The sequence below is a fragment of the Catharus ustulatus genome, chromosome 27 (genome assembly GCF_009819885.2).
Source record: "Catharus ustulatus isolate bCatUst1 chromosome 27, bCatUst1.pri.v2, whole genome shotgun sequence".
Lineage (NCBI taxonomy): Eukaryota > Metazoa > Chordata > Aves > Passeriformes > Turdidae > Catharus > Catharus ustulatus.
This window is the reverse complement of record NC_046247.1, coordinates 227360-241828: the sequence shown is the minus strand read 5'-3', so window position 1 is coordinate 241828 and position 14469 is coordinate 227360. Positions and strand designations below refer to the sequence as shown.

The 14469-nt window shown below is 56.1% G+C and overlaps 1 protein-coding gene across 2 annotated transcripts in view; it reads right to left on the bottom strand.

The window, feature by feature from the left end:
* The window catches only part of ZMAT4 (zinc finger matrin-type 4), a 48673-nt gene extending 37817 nt beyond the window's left edge, over nt 1-10856 (bottom strand). Inside the window, exon 1 of one of the 2 annotated variants that reach the window (XM_033081220.1) lies at nt 10708-10856. The gene's annotated coding sequence lies outside the window, so the exon portion shown is untranslated. Of the gene's footprint in view, nt 1-4029; nt 4669-10707 lie in introns of those variants that run through there. The other variant, XM_033081222.2, reaches the window with a different exon arrangement.
* Between the last annotated feature and the right edge of the window lie 3613 nt (nt 10857-14469).

The window sequence follows — 14469 nt, the reverse complement described above, 5'->3', positions numbered from 1 at the left end:
AGGCCTATAATCACTTTTCCCAAAATTAACAGCCTCTTCACACTGGAGCACAAGAGAAGCAACAACTGAGCACGTGTTCAAATGCTAAAAAACAAGCCAAAAATTAAATGTCCTGATTTTCATGTTATGAATTATTTGTGGCTTTTGCTGCTGTCACTCTCCCATGGATTAACATCTCATGTAACACCTCCTGTTTTCGTCTGTTGTTTAATTTGTCTTGCAATAAAAAGAAAAAAAGTCTTTACTAATAATTAATGTGCTTTGAGCAACTCTGTCACCGCACTTACATCGAGGCATCTGAAGAAATGCAAAACTGCCTTTTGAAGTGCCTGATTTCCCAGCATGACAAGACAATGGCTGAGTCTGTTCCACGAGTAAAACTCTGTTTTTAATGCCTTGAGTCAGTCTGGGTGCAGCAGCCAGGAGGAGAGCTGGGATGGGGCAGCTCTGTGCTGCTGGCTCTCTCTGGCAGCCACAGACAGAAAGGACAGGACAGGATAACCCATCCCATGCTGGTGGAAGGACTTTAAAGCCCTGAGCTGCTGCAAGAGCCCAAATCCACAGCCATGGGACCTGCAGCCTCAGCCTGCACCAGCACCTGGATCTCCTTGCTGTCCCTCCACAGTCCCAGAGAGGAGGAGCAGGGCACAGCACCAGAGCCCAGACAATCCTGTCCCAGGGGTCATGGCAGTGTCCCCACCCACGAAGAGCTCCCTACAAGCCACATCTCCAGAGATGCGTGTGCTATTTTCAGTTTTTCCCACACTCCTGCAAAATCAAAGATGCTCCACATCCCTCCAGCTGTGCTGCACATCTGCTGCCTCTGCCATGCTTCACCTTCCCTGCAGTTCTTGTTTGGTTTGGGGTTTATCCCAACTCCCTCCATCCCCTAAATCCTCTACAGAGTCAATTTGCTTCACTTCTGCACCGAGCCTTTGATGCATTTTGACACGCTTTATTGGAGCCTTGAAAATCAGAACAAGATTGTGTGTGGCATGAGCTGGGGAGCAGGAGAGATCCTGCACGTGGCTGCTGCATGTGTCAGCAGAGAGGAGAGGTTCTGAGAATGTGGGGGAGACAGAGCCTGAGCCTCAGCACCCCAAATGCCCCCAGCCTGAGCAGGCAAGCTGATAATTTACTGGGGCTGACTTCTTGGTGGAAGTGCCCAAGGGGACAGACCTTGGGGAAACCTGGGCTAGTGGGAGGGATTTGGAACAAGACGATCTTTAAGGTCTTTTCTAACCCAACCATTCTGGGATTCTGTGCTTGCCAGGACTAAGAAAGGCACAGCCACACAACAGCAGGGCCCTCTCCACGGATGGAGATGGTGTTTTTGGAAAGAGACTCTCAGCTCTCGTGCTGCTATGGGGAGGAAACTGCCAGGGATGTCTCATTGATTCCCCAGGACTCATGAGACCTGGGCTAGGGAGAAAGCTGCCAGATGTTCCCATCTCCTCACCTAATCATCAGGGCACCATTCACACAAACAGAACCAACAAGGGAACAGCCTGATGAACACATCAGGAACAGCAGGGCTGCGTGGCAGAGGGAAGCAGGACAGGCAGGCAACACCCTCCAGGCAGAACAACAGCATGCCAGGTCTGCAGGTGTGCCCTACATCCTCTACCTGTGCCCTGCAGCCTCTACCTGTGCCCTGCAGCCTCTACCTGTGCCCTGCAGCCTCCACCTGTGCTCTGCAGCCCCTTCAGCCCCTCCCTGTGCCCTGCAGCCCCTCCCTGTGCTCTGCAGCCTCCACCTGTGCCCTGCAGCCCCTCCTGTGCCCTGCAGCCTCTACCTGTGCCCTGCAGCCCTCCCTGTGCCCTGCAGCCCCTCCCTGTGCCCTGCAGCCCCCCCTGTGCCCTGCAGCCCCTCCCTGTGCCCTGCAGCCCTCCCTGTGCCCTGCAGCCTCTACCTGTGCCCTGCAGCCTCTACCTGTGCCCTGCATCCCCTCCCTGTGCCCTGCAGCCTCCACCTGTGCCCTGCAGCCCCCCTGCGCCCCTGCAGCCTCTACCTGTGCCCTGCAGCCTCCACCTGTGCCCTGCAGCCCCCCTGCGCCCCTGCAGCCTCTACCTGTGCCCTGCAGCCTCTACCTGTGCCCTGCAGCCCCTCCCTGTGCTCTGCAGCCTCTACTTGTGCCCCTGCAGCCCCTCCCTGTGCCCTGCAGCCCCTCCCTGTGCCCTGCAGCCCCTGCCTGTGCCCTGCAGCCTCTACCTGTGCCCTGCAGCCCCTCCCTGTGCCCTGCAGCCCCTCCCTGCAGCACAGCACCCACCTGAGCAGGGCAGCACCAGCAGGAGACTCGAGCCTACGTGTGGCACTAAGATCCAGCGACTTTCTGACCTACTGCCTGCTTGAAGTGGGAACAAAAGGCAAATTACAGGCACACAGAATCAGAGAGCAAGGGGCAGATCTGGGCAAGCAGAGGAGACGAGCCCTCCATGCCCCAAAGTGCCACAGGGGACATGAGGGAAGGCCACTGCCAAGTTTAGAGGGAGCCACACTGCAATTCTGCCACTGGCATCATTCCTTCCCTACAAATGCAAGATTCCCATTAAGCACACGAATTTTTCTAATCATTCACACGACATCGTGCAGCAGGGTTTAATTGCGAACGCGCTGATTTGAACAAAAATACGTAAAAAAAAAAAAAAGATTGATATATTGTGACTGTTTTAATGCAGTTTGTAAGAACTCAAGGGAGAGCAATCACATCCCGTGCCTCAGGGTATCGACTCTGTGTCCTGCACACTTCAAGGACGGGGCTCTGTCACTCACTCCAGCACGGCCAGGGGGCACAGCTCAACCCTTAGCAGCGGGGACAGCCCAGAAACCTCCTGAAACGAGGGTTAAAGCAGAGCTGAGCAGGCTTTGCAGACACCACACAGGGACAGATGCAGAGGGCAGGTTGGGATGCAGATGCGTGAGGATGGTCCCCAAAAGGGGGACCTTGAGCCGGGACTCAGCTACTGCAGGCATTTCCCTGCAGGAACAGGTTCTGCCTTACTAAGCCAGGCCTCCCCAGGCCGGGGAGGATGCCTGGTCCAGCACAGCCTGCTCTGAAACTGCGGCTCACTCAGGGCACAGCCCAGCGCTGTCCTGACACCCCAGCAGCCAGCCCGGGGGGCAGCAGCGCCAGGGCCACCCTGGGATGCCCACGGCCACCCTGGGATGCCCACGGCCACCCTGGGATGCCCACGGTCACCCTGGGATGCTCACGGTCACCCTGGGATGCCCACGGTCGCCATGGGATGCCCACGGTCACCCTGGGATGCTCATGGTCACCATGGGATGCCCACGGTCACCATGGGATGCCCACGGTCACCCTGGGATGCTCATGGTCACCATGGGATGCTCATGGTCACCATGGGAACGGTGGCTTATCACAAAAACACACAGAAATATCTCTGCGCCGTTCAGCGTGGGCACAGCCGGGCTGGGGCACCCAGGCCCTGTGGCACAGGGGAGCACACAGCCCAAACAAACAGCCCAAACAAACAGCCCTTCTGCACTCACCATCAGGCCAACACTACTATTTTGGGATGAGCAGGACCTACTTTTTCCAGGGGCTCCCTAATAAGGTACAAATCGTCAGGAAGCGAGGCAAGCCGAGTCCCATGCCGGCAGCGCGCTGCCTCTGGTACTTTGCATAATCAGGGCTTGTCAGACCCCATCAGCTTCAGCTCACAAGCCCAAGAGGAAAAGCCATGTAAGGTGGCAACAGACTTAGAAGAAGCCTCCAGAGAACCAATCTGTCCATCGCTGATGGGGGATTATTTTAATTCTGGGTCCTGATAGAAGCCTGCATGCTTGCCTGGCTGGCTGAGCTAAAGCACCTCTTCCCAAAAGCACCGTCAGCCTCACCCAGATCAGCTCACTGTGGCTGCTGACAGCACGAAATGCTCCCTGCCCAGCACACCTTAACCAAGTTAGAGACAGCAGAGATGCTCCTGGTTATCCACGAGTTTGCAGCAGGTGGGCTGAGCCCCTCTCCCCTCCCCAGGATGGTTCCTCTCCCAGGCACAGGGCACTCACCCGGTGAGGATCCACAGGAGCTCAGGTGCCCCCAAGGCAGCTCTGGCCAGGGACCCTCCCTGCCTGCGATGACTGATGGACTCTGCTCCCTCCGACACAGCTCCCTGCTACAGCACAGCTCCCTGCCATCGCTGAAATGATTTACAAACAAGATACCAGGAATACAAACATTTCCACAGCCCCCCAGTTTGCACAGAGCAGCTAAACCCTCATTTAACTGCACATCCAAATTCCACATCCTCTGAGCGGTATCGGCAGATTTCATTAAACTCCTTCTTATTATCGTGTAATCTGTCAATTAGCTTTGTGAGCAACAGCAAACAAGGAGCTTTATCTTAAATAAAGCATAAAACATTTGCATCCTTCCTACAGCACTTTCTGTGTCTTTGCCCATCTTTGATTTAAAAAAGAAAAAAACCAAATCCCTCCTTTTGTTTGCACTTGCTGCCTTCTAAGAAGCAGGAGAATCTCCCACTCTCTGCCACACAAAGCTGGACTTTTATGTCAGACCTGTATTCCTTGTGCTCAGGAGCATCCCAGCAAGCCACTCGGATAATTCATGTTTCATTTTCTCCTCTGGGAAAAAACACCATTCTGTCCCTTACCAATAGAGGAGTGATGAGAAATGCTTTATCAATGCCCACTGCAGTGCTCCAGCCCCGTGTGCCAAAGGGTCTCCAGAAATGCAAATTGTTCCATTTTTGTGCGAAATTAAACTGCCATGGCAGCAGGGCTGGAGCTGGGCACGCTCTGGGGCGAGCCCTGGCTGCTCCTTTCACAGACCAGCTGTGACTCAGAGATTTGGAAAGGTCTCCCTTTCCCTGCATGGTCTGGGGACTCCAATTCATACAGTATTTACCAGGCATCCCCTGTGGTGCTCAGAAGCATCAGAAAGGCATTAAAACAGGTGAGTGTTCCATATCCCATCAGTTTTCCAGGTGGAGTTTGTAGGGTATCCTGTACCCGTGGCTGTCAGCCCTACGGTCTGCCCAGGAGCAAAAAGGGCTCAGAAATGCTCCTGGTATGCTCTGCAAAGCCAAAACCATCCCAGCTGCTTTGCAATGTCCTGTCCAACCCACTGTGGAGCAGGGCACTCTGGACTGGCTCCTCACACTCCTGTCTTCACTTCCCTGTTCCCAGATGTTCAGAGCTGCTGGGAGCCCCAGCACCTTTCCACTGCAGGAAAGGCCTCTGATAATTAAACAGAGAAAATAACGAGTCCCCACACTCTGTGTGGCTCCTGTCCCCGCCAGACTATCATGAACTACAAGCTGCGTGCTTGAAAATTAGACAGATTAATTATTGCCACAATTAGTAGTATTGTGAATCATCTCTGGTGGCAGGAAATAATATTGTCATAAACTTGTCTAATTGCTCAGTATTTTCAAATGAGCAGTTGAATCTGCAGTTATCATCTTGATGCTTTCACCAGTGACATTGTAGGGTGGAAAACACAGAATTGATTAATTAGTTTTCATTTTAAGTCAAACTAAGCTCTGGCTTCCCTCTGCCCCGCGCTGTCACTGAAGCCAGGACTGAATCTCGGAGGTGGCAGGCACAGATGTGGAAAAGCAGCAGAGAGCCAGGGCTGGAGCTGGAGCAGGGAGCCCCAGTACCCTTGTCACACACCGGGACCACACCAGCCTCCAACACCATCAGCTCACACGTGCTTCATTGCACATCAGATAACAGAGGGGCTTGCGCAGCGCTCTGCACAACAGCAGGTTCAACCCACTGATTTATGGTTCCAAATGCAGTGGGTGTTCAATTCCATCCCACTCCTGGGGGCTCCTGAGAAGCCACTCGAGGTGCTGCAGATCCAGCACTCCAAGCTTTTCCCGTTTTCTCGGTGAATTTTGAAAGCAGAGCATGTCTCACCTTCACAGCTCGCTGCTGGGTGTCATGTCTCTGGCTGCATCCTTCAAGACAGCTTTAAATACCAATGTCTCTTCACCACCAGGTCCACCCACTGTTTCTAAGTGGCTGGATCAAATTTAGGAGCAGTTTTGAGTTCACAGGGCAGCTCCCCATGTCTCCTCATGGCTCATGTCACCGGGAGCTGTGGGGGCAGTGGGGACCCTGCCCTGCCCCTTGGGACACACACAAGTAACAGGTATGTGATGTACAAGCAAGCAGATCAAAGCAGGAGACAAGTGATGTCTCCAAGGGCCTCAGGTGCTGAGGATGATAAACTGGAAAGGTTTATTTATGCTCTTCCACCTTCAGGATTTGTTTCACCAGTAAAGATGCACAGGCAAAAAGCAGGTCCAAGCTTAGCTATACCTTCTACACCATTTCCCCTTAAACAAGGCAAAGTAAATATATTTCTGCTCCAGAATTAAGAGCAGCAATATTCTTCTCCCCTGTTGCTTTCTAAATGAAGCTCCTGAAAACCCTTTTTGAAGCTTCCCAAATTCATTTCCAGACCTGCTCCCCGCTGTGCTCAGGAGAAATGGATTAAACAAGCCTTTTGAAGAGCAGCTGCCCGTAAGCTGCTCTGGGGACAGCTCAGCTCAGCTTTTTCCGTGTCTCCTGGAAGCAGGACAGACACCAAAACTCCCAGGACCAAACCTGCATGTATAGGCAAAATGCTGCCATTTGGTGAGCACTGCACCCGAGGCTTGGGTTCCAGGGCTGGCAAAGTCACCCAGGTCCCTGACAGCACAACAGAGACCTACAACCTGTCAGGCATTGCACGACAGGCAAGTTTTCATATTGCAAATATTCATCTCCAGCCATTTCTAGTTAATGAAACAGAGCAAACTGTCGAGGAAAATGGGAACATTACAGTAAAAACAACAACAAATTAAACTCTAATGCAATTAGAGAGTAATTAGGGATCTATCCTCTGGGAGCATTTTGGAACTCTGGGTCTTTCTCAAAATCTGATCCCTCTGCTACTTTATTCCTTCCTAATTAATAAGGAAGAAGTGAGTGGCACGGCTCCCCCCGGCTGCCTGCAGAAAGCCATCTTGTGCTCTGCAGGAGCGGGAGGTGGTGGCAGGTAAAGCATTCACACCTCCAGGCCCAGGAAACGCAGGTGTCAGCAGAACAGGGTGCAAAGGGAGAGCAGGAACCAGTGCCTGTGTCTGCTGCAAGGTGACCAGAAACACAAAGACCCAAATGCTCTTGTGCATGAGCCGGGCTGAGCAGGCACAATCCGACAGCAGCGCATAAGGCACCCCAGAACACCCTCTGCTTTCCTGTGCACAGCTCTGACACAAGCCACAGCCCAGAAAAACATGCATTTAATATGCATTAATACATATTTAAATGCACGCACCAATCTACGACATGTACCTTGAGCAGAGCTCGCAGGTTTGCTGCAGGACAGAGCAGGGCAGCCCCCGGGCACAGGGAGCCCTCGGCACCCACAGGTGCCCCAAAGCTGCCCCCCTGGCACCCCAGGGCAGGGCACACGGGCTGTGGCACAGCAGAGCACCCAGGAAAGGGCAGCAGAACCGAAACCAAGAGGCAAAGACGCGCTCTCCCACTCAGCCATTGCTCCACACGGTGCCTGAGGGTTACAGCAGAGCCTGGCGCTGTTAAACCTTCCTCTGGGGGATCAGACACACTGAACGCTCTCTTCACAGGGTGAGGTGGTAGGGCTTGAAGAAAAGCTTTCTCTCCATTCCCCGAGGCTGCTGCTATTCCTGGGGGCAGCCCTGTCTGCATATCACAGCTCCAGTACTTTTCACAAGGGGTGTTTTTGGTGCTCTGAAAGGAGCACTGGAGCTGTGTCCTGCCATATGTCCTGCTACCTGCCCAGCAGATGTCAGGGAGAGAACCCCTCTGTGCTAGCAGAGGAAGGATCTGTGCAGGGAAGGGAGGTGGGAACCTTGACCTTCAACTGCTTCTGTACCCAAATCTGCCCTGTTTCTGTACCCAAAAGCCCCGTTCTGGCCTAGAAATTGGCCCAGTTCTGATCTCTCAAACCAGTTCTGGATCTCAAGTCACACCTCTTTCCTTGGGAGCTTAACCCAGATAAAGTGAGAACCCCAGATCCAAAGGTGCCCAGGGCACCAGTGCAAGGATCAGCCAGGACCTGCCCCATCCCCACAGCCATCTCAGGAGGGTTGGAGCACACCTAGCCATGAAAGAGCACCCTGCAATGGAAAAGGGTTTGATCAGATACTCCTGGGTCTCAAGAGGACTCCAACTTTTGACCAAAAGTTGTTCCCTGCAAAGGAATAATTCTCAGCAAACCCCCAATATTATTGTCTGCCCTTAACCCCTGCCATGAGGGCTGTCTGTCGGGGGCTCCTGCAGGGAGGGATCACAAATCCACACCAGACCAGACCAGGCATCAGCATTCCCAGGTGAATCCCCAGCAAAGGGGGAGAGGTGGTGCAGGAGCCGTAAATCCCCAGGGAGAGGAAGCCAGCTGCTCGCTGTGAGCAAGGTGCTCAGTCAGCAAGGACCAACCGGCTGCACCAATTCCTCTGCAAACTGGAAGCAGCAAATAAAACAAATCCAGGCAAATATCAGCAAAACAACTCCTCACAGAGACACTTTTCAAGTGGGGGCAGTCAGCAGTGCTGAAAATAGCTGGGGAGGCCTCTCAGGGTGAAGCACACCTGGAAAAGCGAAAGGCAGCAGCACTGCACCTCCTCTCTGCTTGTCCAGGGCAGAAGGCAGAAAAGCCCAAGGGAGGAAGGCTGGATGCAGAAGGAAAGTTAAGACTGAGCAACTCAGAGGCAAGGGAAATGACTTCTGAAACACCCCAGGCAGCCAGGCACACACAGAACTGCGGTGCAATGTATGGACAAGGATCAATTATTTCAAGTGACTCAGAAGTGACTAAGAATGGTCAGATAAAATCAATTGTGAGGACTGGAAATCACCCCAAATTTTGAAACTGTCCCAGCCCAGGATGTGGCCCAAAGGCAGGATCCTCCCCAGGGACATGGGTGCAGGAGGTGCTGGGACAAGGACACTTGCACCAGGAGGTCTATAATCCATAGGTCTGCACTGGTCAGGGAGTAATAAAGGATTCCTGACCTCCTGCTTCTGATAAAATTAGGGGAAAAGACCCATTTGTACTCTAGGAAGCTCCTGTGCTGCCCCTCCTTCCTGTCCCTTCCTACAGTGAGCAAGTATAGAACCTTCAGCAAAACATCTCTTACTGTTTTTACCAGGTCCTTGCTACCCCCTGCCCCTCAGCACGGTGCAGTAAATGTCAGGCAATGCTCCAGGTCACTGTCCCCTGCCTGTGCAATGATGACAGCCCCAAAGCTGAAGTGCCTCTGTCCAGCATCCCCTTTCTGAGCTGTTCCAGCCCAAGAGCATCCCTCTGCTCGCCTCCCACCCTCGGGCCCGTGGTTGTGTTTTGCAGAGGTTCTGCACGTGCTCCCGCAAGAGCAAACAGCACAGACTCACACAGAAAATGCAAACTGATGGTTTTTAACTCAACGCTCTGCAAATCTCGTTCTTCACCAAACACCTCACACTCGGGTCACTTCGGCATCACGGGAGGTTTCCAGGAGCGAGTGACTGCCCCAAGGACAGGCAGCCAAGCACGATCAGCACCAAGAACCAGGGGCGATGCCCAGTCCGGTGTCACTGAGGCACACGAACCGCTGGCAGTGCGGACAGCTCCGGGCTCAGAGACCCCGCACACAGCCCAAACCAGCGGTCACTTCTGGCGCCGTGTCAGGGCCAGCTCTGGCCGGGCTCTGACCCACGGACAGCCCCAGGGCAACAGGTGGGGCCCGGCCGGACCGAGCCGGTCCCGCAGCCCGGGCTGGCCCCGGGGCCGGCCGCCTCCCCCCTGGGTCTCCAAGCCCCGGGGGCTGGGGAAGTTCTCCAAACTTCCCAGACACAGAGATATCAGCTTCATTTCCCTGCATCTGCAGACATCGACGCTCGTACCCCAGCAGCCCCGGGAGCGCCGGACCACGGGGACGCCTGTGCGGAGCTCATCCCGGCAAAGCATCCCGGGCAGCACCGGCACCGGCACCGAGCGACACCGGCACCGAGCGACACCGGCACCGACCGCATCAGTACCGGGCTGCACCGGCACCGAGCGACACCGGCACCGAGCGACACCGGCACCGACCGCATCAGTACCGGGCTGCACCGGCACCGAGCGACACCGGCACCGGCATCGAGCGGCACTGGTACCGACCGCATCAGTACCGGGCTGCACTGGCACCGACACCGAGCGGCACCGGCACCGAGCCGCATCGGCACCGAGCGGCACCGGCACCGAGCCGCATCAGTACCGGGCTGCACGGGCACCGAGCGACACCGGCACCGAGCGCACCAGCAGCACCACCATCAGCACCGGGGCTGCTCCGGGAGTCCCGCACCCAAGGCCTGGCCGCCTCCGGCCGCCGCCGCACAGGTGGATGCTCGCAGGGAACGCTGCTCCCTAAAACTCCGCCGGGAGAACGCTCCGGGGCTCGGCGCGGGTCCGCACCGCCCGCCGGCCGCCACCGACCAACGCGGCGGGTCCGGGGGTGCCACGGGGGCACGGCCGCTCCGTGACGGGGCGAGCCCGCATCCCGGCTCCATCCGCAACAGCGCCGGCATCGCCCGAACCGCCCCGCCCGAACCGATCCCTCCCGCACCGACACCGCCACTGACGGACTCGGATTCCTCTGCAAACTTTCCTGCAACTCCCATCAACAGATCCCCGCATCCGCCCCCGCGGGCCGCCGGGTCGGTGCCCGGTACCTTCGGGTGCGGCCGGTGCCTCGGGGGCGATGGCCAGTGCCTCCAGGGCCGCTGCCTCGGGCGCGGCGAGCCCGCTCCAGCCGGGACCGGCGCCGCTGCCCGGGTCCGGGGCCGCCGCAGCCGCAGCTCGGTCTCCGCCGCTCCGCCGAGCCCAGGCCGAGTGCGGCGGGGGGCGGCGGGCGGGGCCGGGCCGGGGCCGCGGCTCCTCCCCGGCAGCGCCATTGGCTCCGCCGAGCTCCGCAGGGCCGCCCGGCCCGGTCCCACCGCCCCCGGCCCGGTCCCACTCCCCCCGGTCCCGCCGCCCCCGGTCCCACCGCCCCCGGCCCGGTCCCACCGCCCCCGGTCCCACCGCCCCCGGTCCCACTCCCCCCGGTCCCACCGCCCGCGGACCCACCGCCCCCGGCTTGGTCCTACTGCCCCCGGTCCCACCGCCCCCGGTCCCACCGCCCCCGGTCCCTCTCCCCCCGGTCCCACTCCCCCCGGTCCCACCGCCCCTGATCCGGTCCCACCGCCCCCAGTCCCGCCGCCCCCAGCCCCGGCAGCTCGGGGCGCAGCGGAGCTGTCCGGTCTGGCCGCCACCCCGGGGACAGGTTTGACACGGGCAGAGAGCGACAGGACGCGAGGAAACGTCTCTGAAGGGAAAGAAGGGAGATTGAATCAGATGTGTGGAGCGATTCCTCCCTGTGACGGTCGGGAGCCCTGGCACTGGGTGTCCAGAGAACCTGCGGCTGCCCCTGGAGCCCTGGAGGTGCTCAAGGATAGGGCAGCCGGGACTTGGAACAATCTGGTCTAGCGGAAGGTGTCCCTGCCCATGTCAGGGGGCTGGAACGGGATGATCTCAACTATCCCTTCCAGCCCAAGTCGTTCTGCGAGTCTGTGGTTTTCCCCACTGTGAAAATAGAAGGATGTGCATATCTGATTTGCAGGGCAGAGGCTGTGAAGGGAATCACAGTCGCCAGGGAGAGCATCCTTCCAGACTCTTACTTTTGCAGATGACACACTCGTTTTAATACCCTGGATTTATGGAGCGAGCATGCCTGGCGCTGCGGGCGCCCACCACACGCAGCACGCGGGGACGGTGGGAGGCGAGCTCTGCACGGGCAGGAACGCTTCCCCAGAGCAGCAGCTGGAGCAGAGCAAGTGCCAAAGGGGGTGGGATGGGCTCCTCTCCAGGAAAAGGCTGGTCACGGCCCCAGGGGAGGCAGCGGGCAATGAACAAGTGCCCCAGGCCAGGGTCAGAGCAGAGGAGCGAGGCAAGGATCAGAGTGAGGCAACAAACAGGGGAAGGAAAAATCCGGGGGACACAGACCCTGCAACCTACACAATGGGAAGATGAGCCCTAATACAGCATGAGATGCATGGCTGGGAGTCTGTGACACAAAGCCAGGCTCAAACCAGGAGGCTGAGGACTGGCTGGTGTCAGGGAGGCTTTCTGTCCCAGCTCTGTTGACTGGCCAGTGCCCCATTTGGCAGCAGAAGTGGTAAGAAGCGGGGATGTGATGGAGCAGAGAGACGCTGAGCCTCAAGCCCTGTGCTTCCAGGTGTAAGGTTGTGCAAACAGCCAGGACAAAGGCAGTTAACGTGGCTCTGCTCCTCCTCCCTCAGCGCCCGTGGTGTCCCCCAGCAGGGATGAGGTTGCTGGCTCTCCACAGGGGAGGGGAGATGGCTCAAAGGCTTTGCAGCTCAAGGTTGGTGGCTGCACCCCAGAGGATCTGTGGCACGCTTGTCTTGCATGTCAAGATATGGAAATGCTCCTTGGTGCCTTCACTTCCTAAGCCAGGCGAAACTAAGCTTGCACCAAGCTTGCACCAAGCTTGCACCATTCCTCTCCTGAATATTTGGCTGATCAGGGTGGTTACACACTTCCCCCTTTTCTCATCAAACTGCTCTGCTGCCCAGGTGTCAGCTTTGCCAGTGTGACAGAAACGCTGCACCTTCAGTAATGTGTTTTTTGGAAGCAGATGTGGTCCTAAACTATAGCAACATCACAGAGCCATGGCAGAATGGGCTGGGAGAGCTCTGCAGGCACCCACAGCCCAGCTGTGGGTGTTGTCAGGACCTCCAAGAGATGAATCTGTGTAGTTTGTGTCTGTTAAATATCCTTTGCAGACAGTCTCAGGGATTTTGTATGTGCGATGCAGCAGGCTGAGCCATGCTGCCAGGTACCTGGGGCCTCACCTCAGTGGTGAAATGGACTTTAAATCATCCTCTATCCCACAAACATTAGAAAGAAAAGACTTCACCACAGATTTTCCATTTCCAGCTTAATCTGCTTGACAGCAGTTTTACAAACTATCTGAGCTTCATGATCCTGCTTGGCTCTTTAGCTGTAAAAAAATAAGTACTAAGGAGCATTTAAGCCATGCAACTAAGCCTCCAAAATTGACACAAACTCTTTAGAGATGCCACCTGGAGTCTCAGATACTTCAGTGCTAAGAAGGGCAGATCAGACAATATTTGTGACGATGCAGCTATCATTCAGGGAAGAGCTGGTTCTTAAATCCTTTCCTCACATTTTTGGGGGGATTGTGTAATTCCCAGGAGCATCCCATGCTCACTGGCAACAAATGGCTGCATAGGCACAAGAAATGTTGGAAATAATGTTGAAAACTCAGCTTTTGCTCTATTCCAGCACCCTGCAGGGCTCAGGAATATATTTCTTGGCCCTGAGCTGGGATAACTTTGGAACAACCCAAAACACATCAAAACAAGGAGCTGTAAAGCAGCAGCTGTGATTGATTAATCACAGTAGTGAAGCTGAAGGGTTTGATCATTCTTATAAGCTCTTTAAAATCTTATTCTCCAAAGAAGGAGAGGTTACCACAGCCGTGGAACAAAGCAAATCACAAGCTGGAGCTGATTCCTTCCTGGAAAGGCTCTGGGCTTGCTGTGTGCCCAGCTCCTGTGTGCATTCACAGCTCAGTGCCTGCACATCAGAGCCCACCAAAGGACACTGCAGAACCTGCCCAAGCACGGCAGTACCAGGGCTGGGAGCAGGTCACCTTGTCAGACAGAGGGGGATTGCTGCAAGGAGCTGCACCTTGCAGTTTAAAAATCTGCTGAAAATCGTTCCAGTAAAACAACTGACATGTGGTGAATGCCACATTGTCCAGGGGACATCGTTCCAGGCCTTCCCCTGGAGCACTCGGACGTCAGCCTGTGGATTCAGGGTGAATTCTGAGGAGAGGAGAAATGACGCTTCACCGTGCAATGCAGCAACATCTGGTGCTCCTGATGGCATTTTTCATTTCCCCTTCCTCCCTTGGCCCACACAGTGCTCTCCAGGTTCCACTGCCTGCTCTCTCAGGCATGAGGGAGTGAAGAAGGAAGGAAACCGTGGCAAGGACACAGTTACTTCCCCACTGTTTATCAGAGACATCCTTGCAGCAAGCCCTGCCTGAGCTGGGACCTCATTTCCAGTGCGACGTGGGACAAACAGAGCAGCCACTGGTCAGCCACTGCTAGGAGCAGATGAAAGTACCTGCAGTTCTGTGCCACTCCTTTCCCAAATCCAGCTCCTGACTCCACGAAGAGCAGAGATGGCAGAGGGATGCAGAGCACAAAGCAGCGCTGGGGCTGGGCACAGCAGCTCCTGCCTTTATCTGGAAGGAGACAGAGGCTTGAGAAAGGTTCAGATCTCAAAGCCTGTGGCCATGAGCACACGTGGGGCTGCCCAGGTGTGACACAGCGAGGAATCACCAAGCCCAGAGAACTCTGCCAGCTGCCCCAGTGCCTGGCAGTCCCTGTGCCTGTGCCACAGCC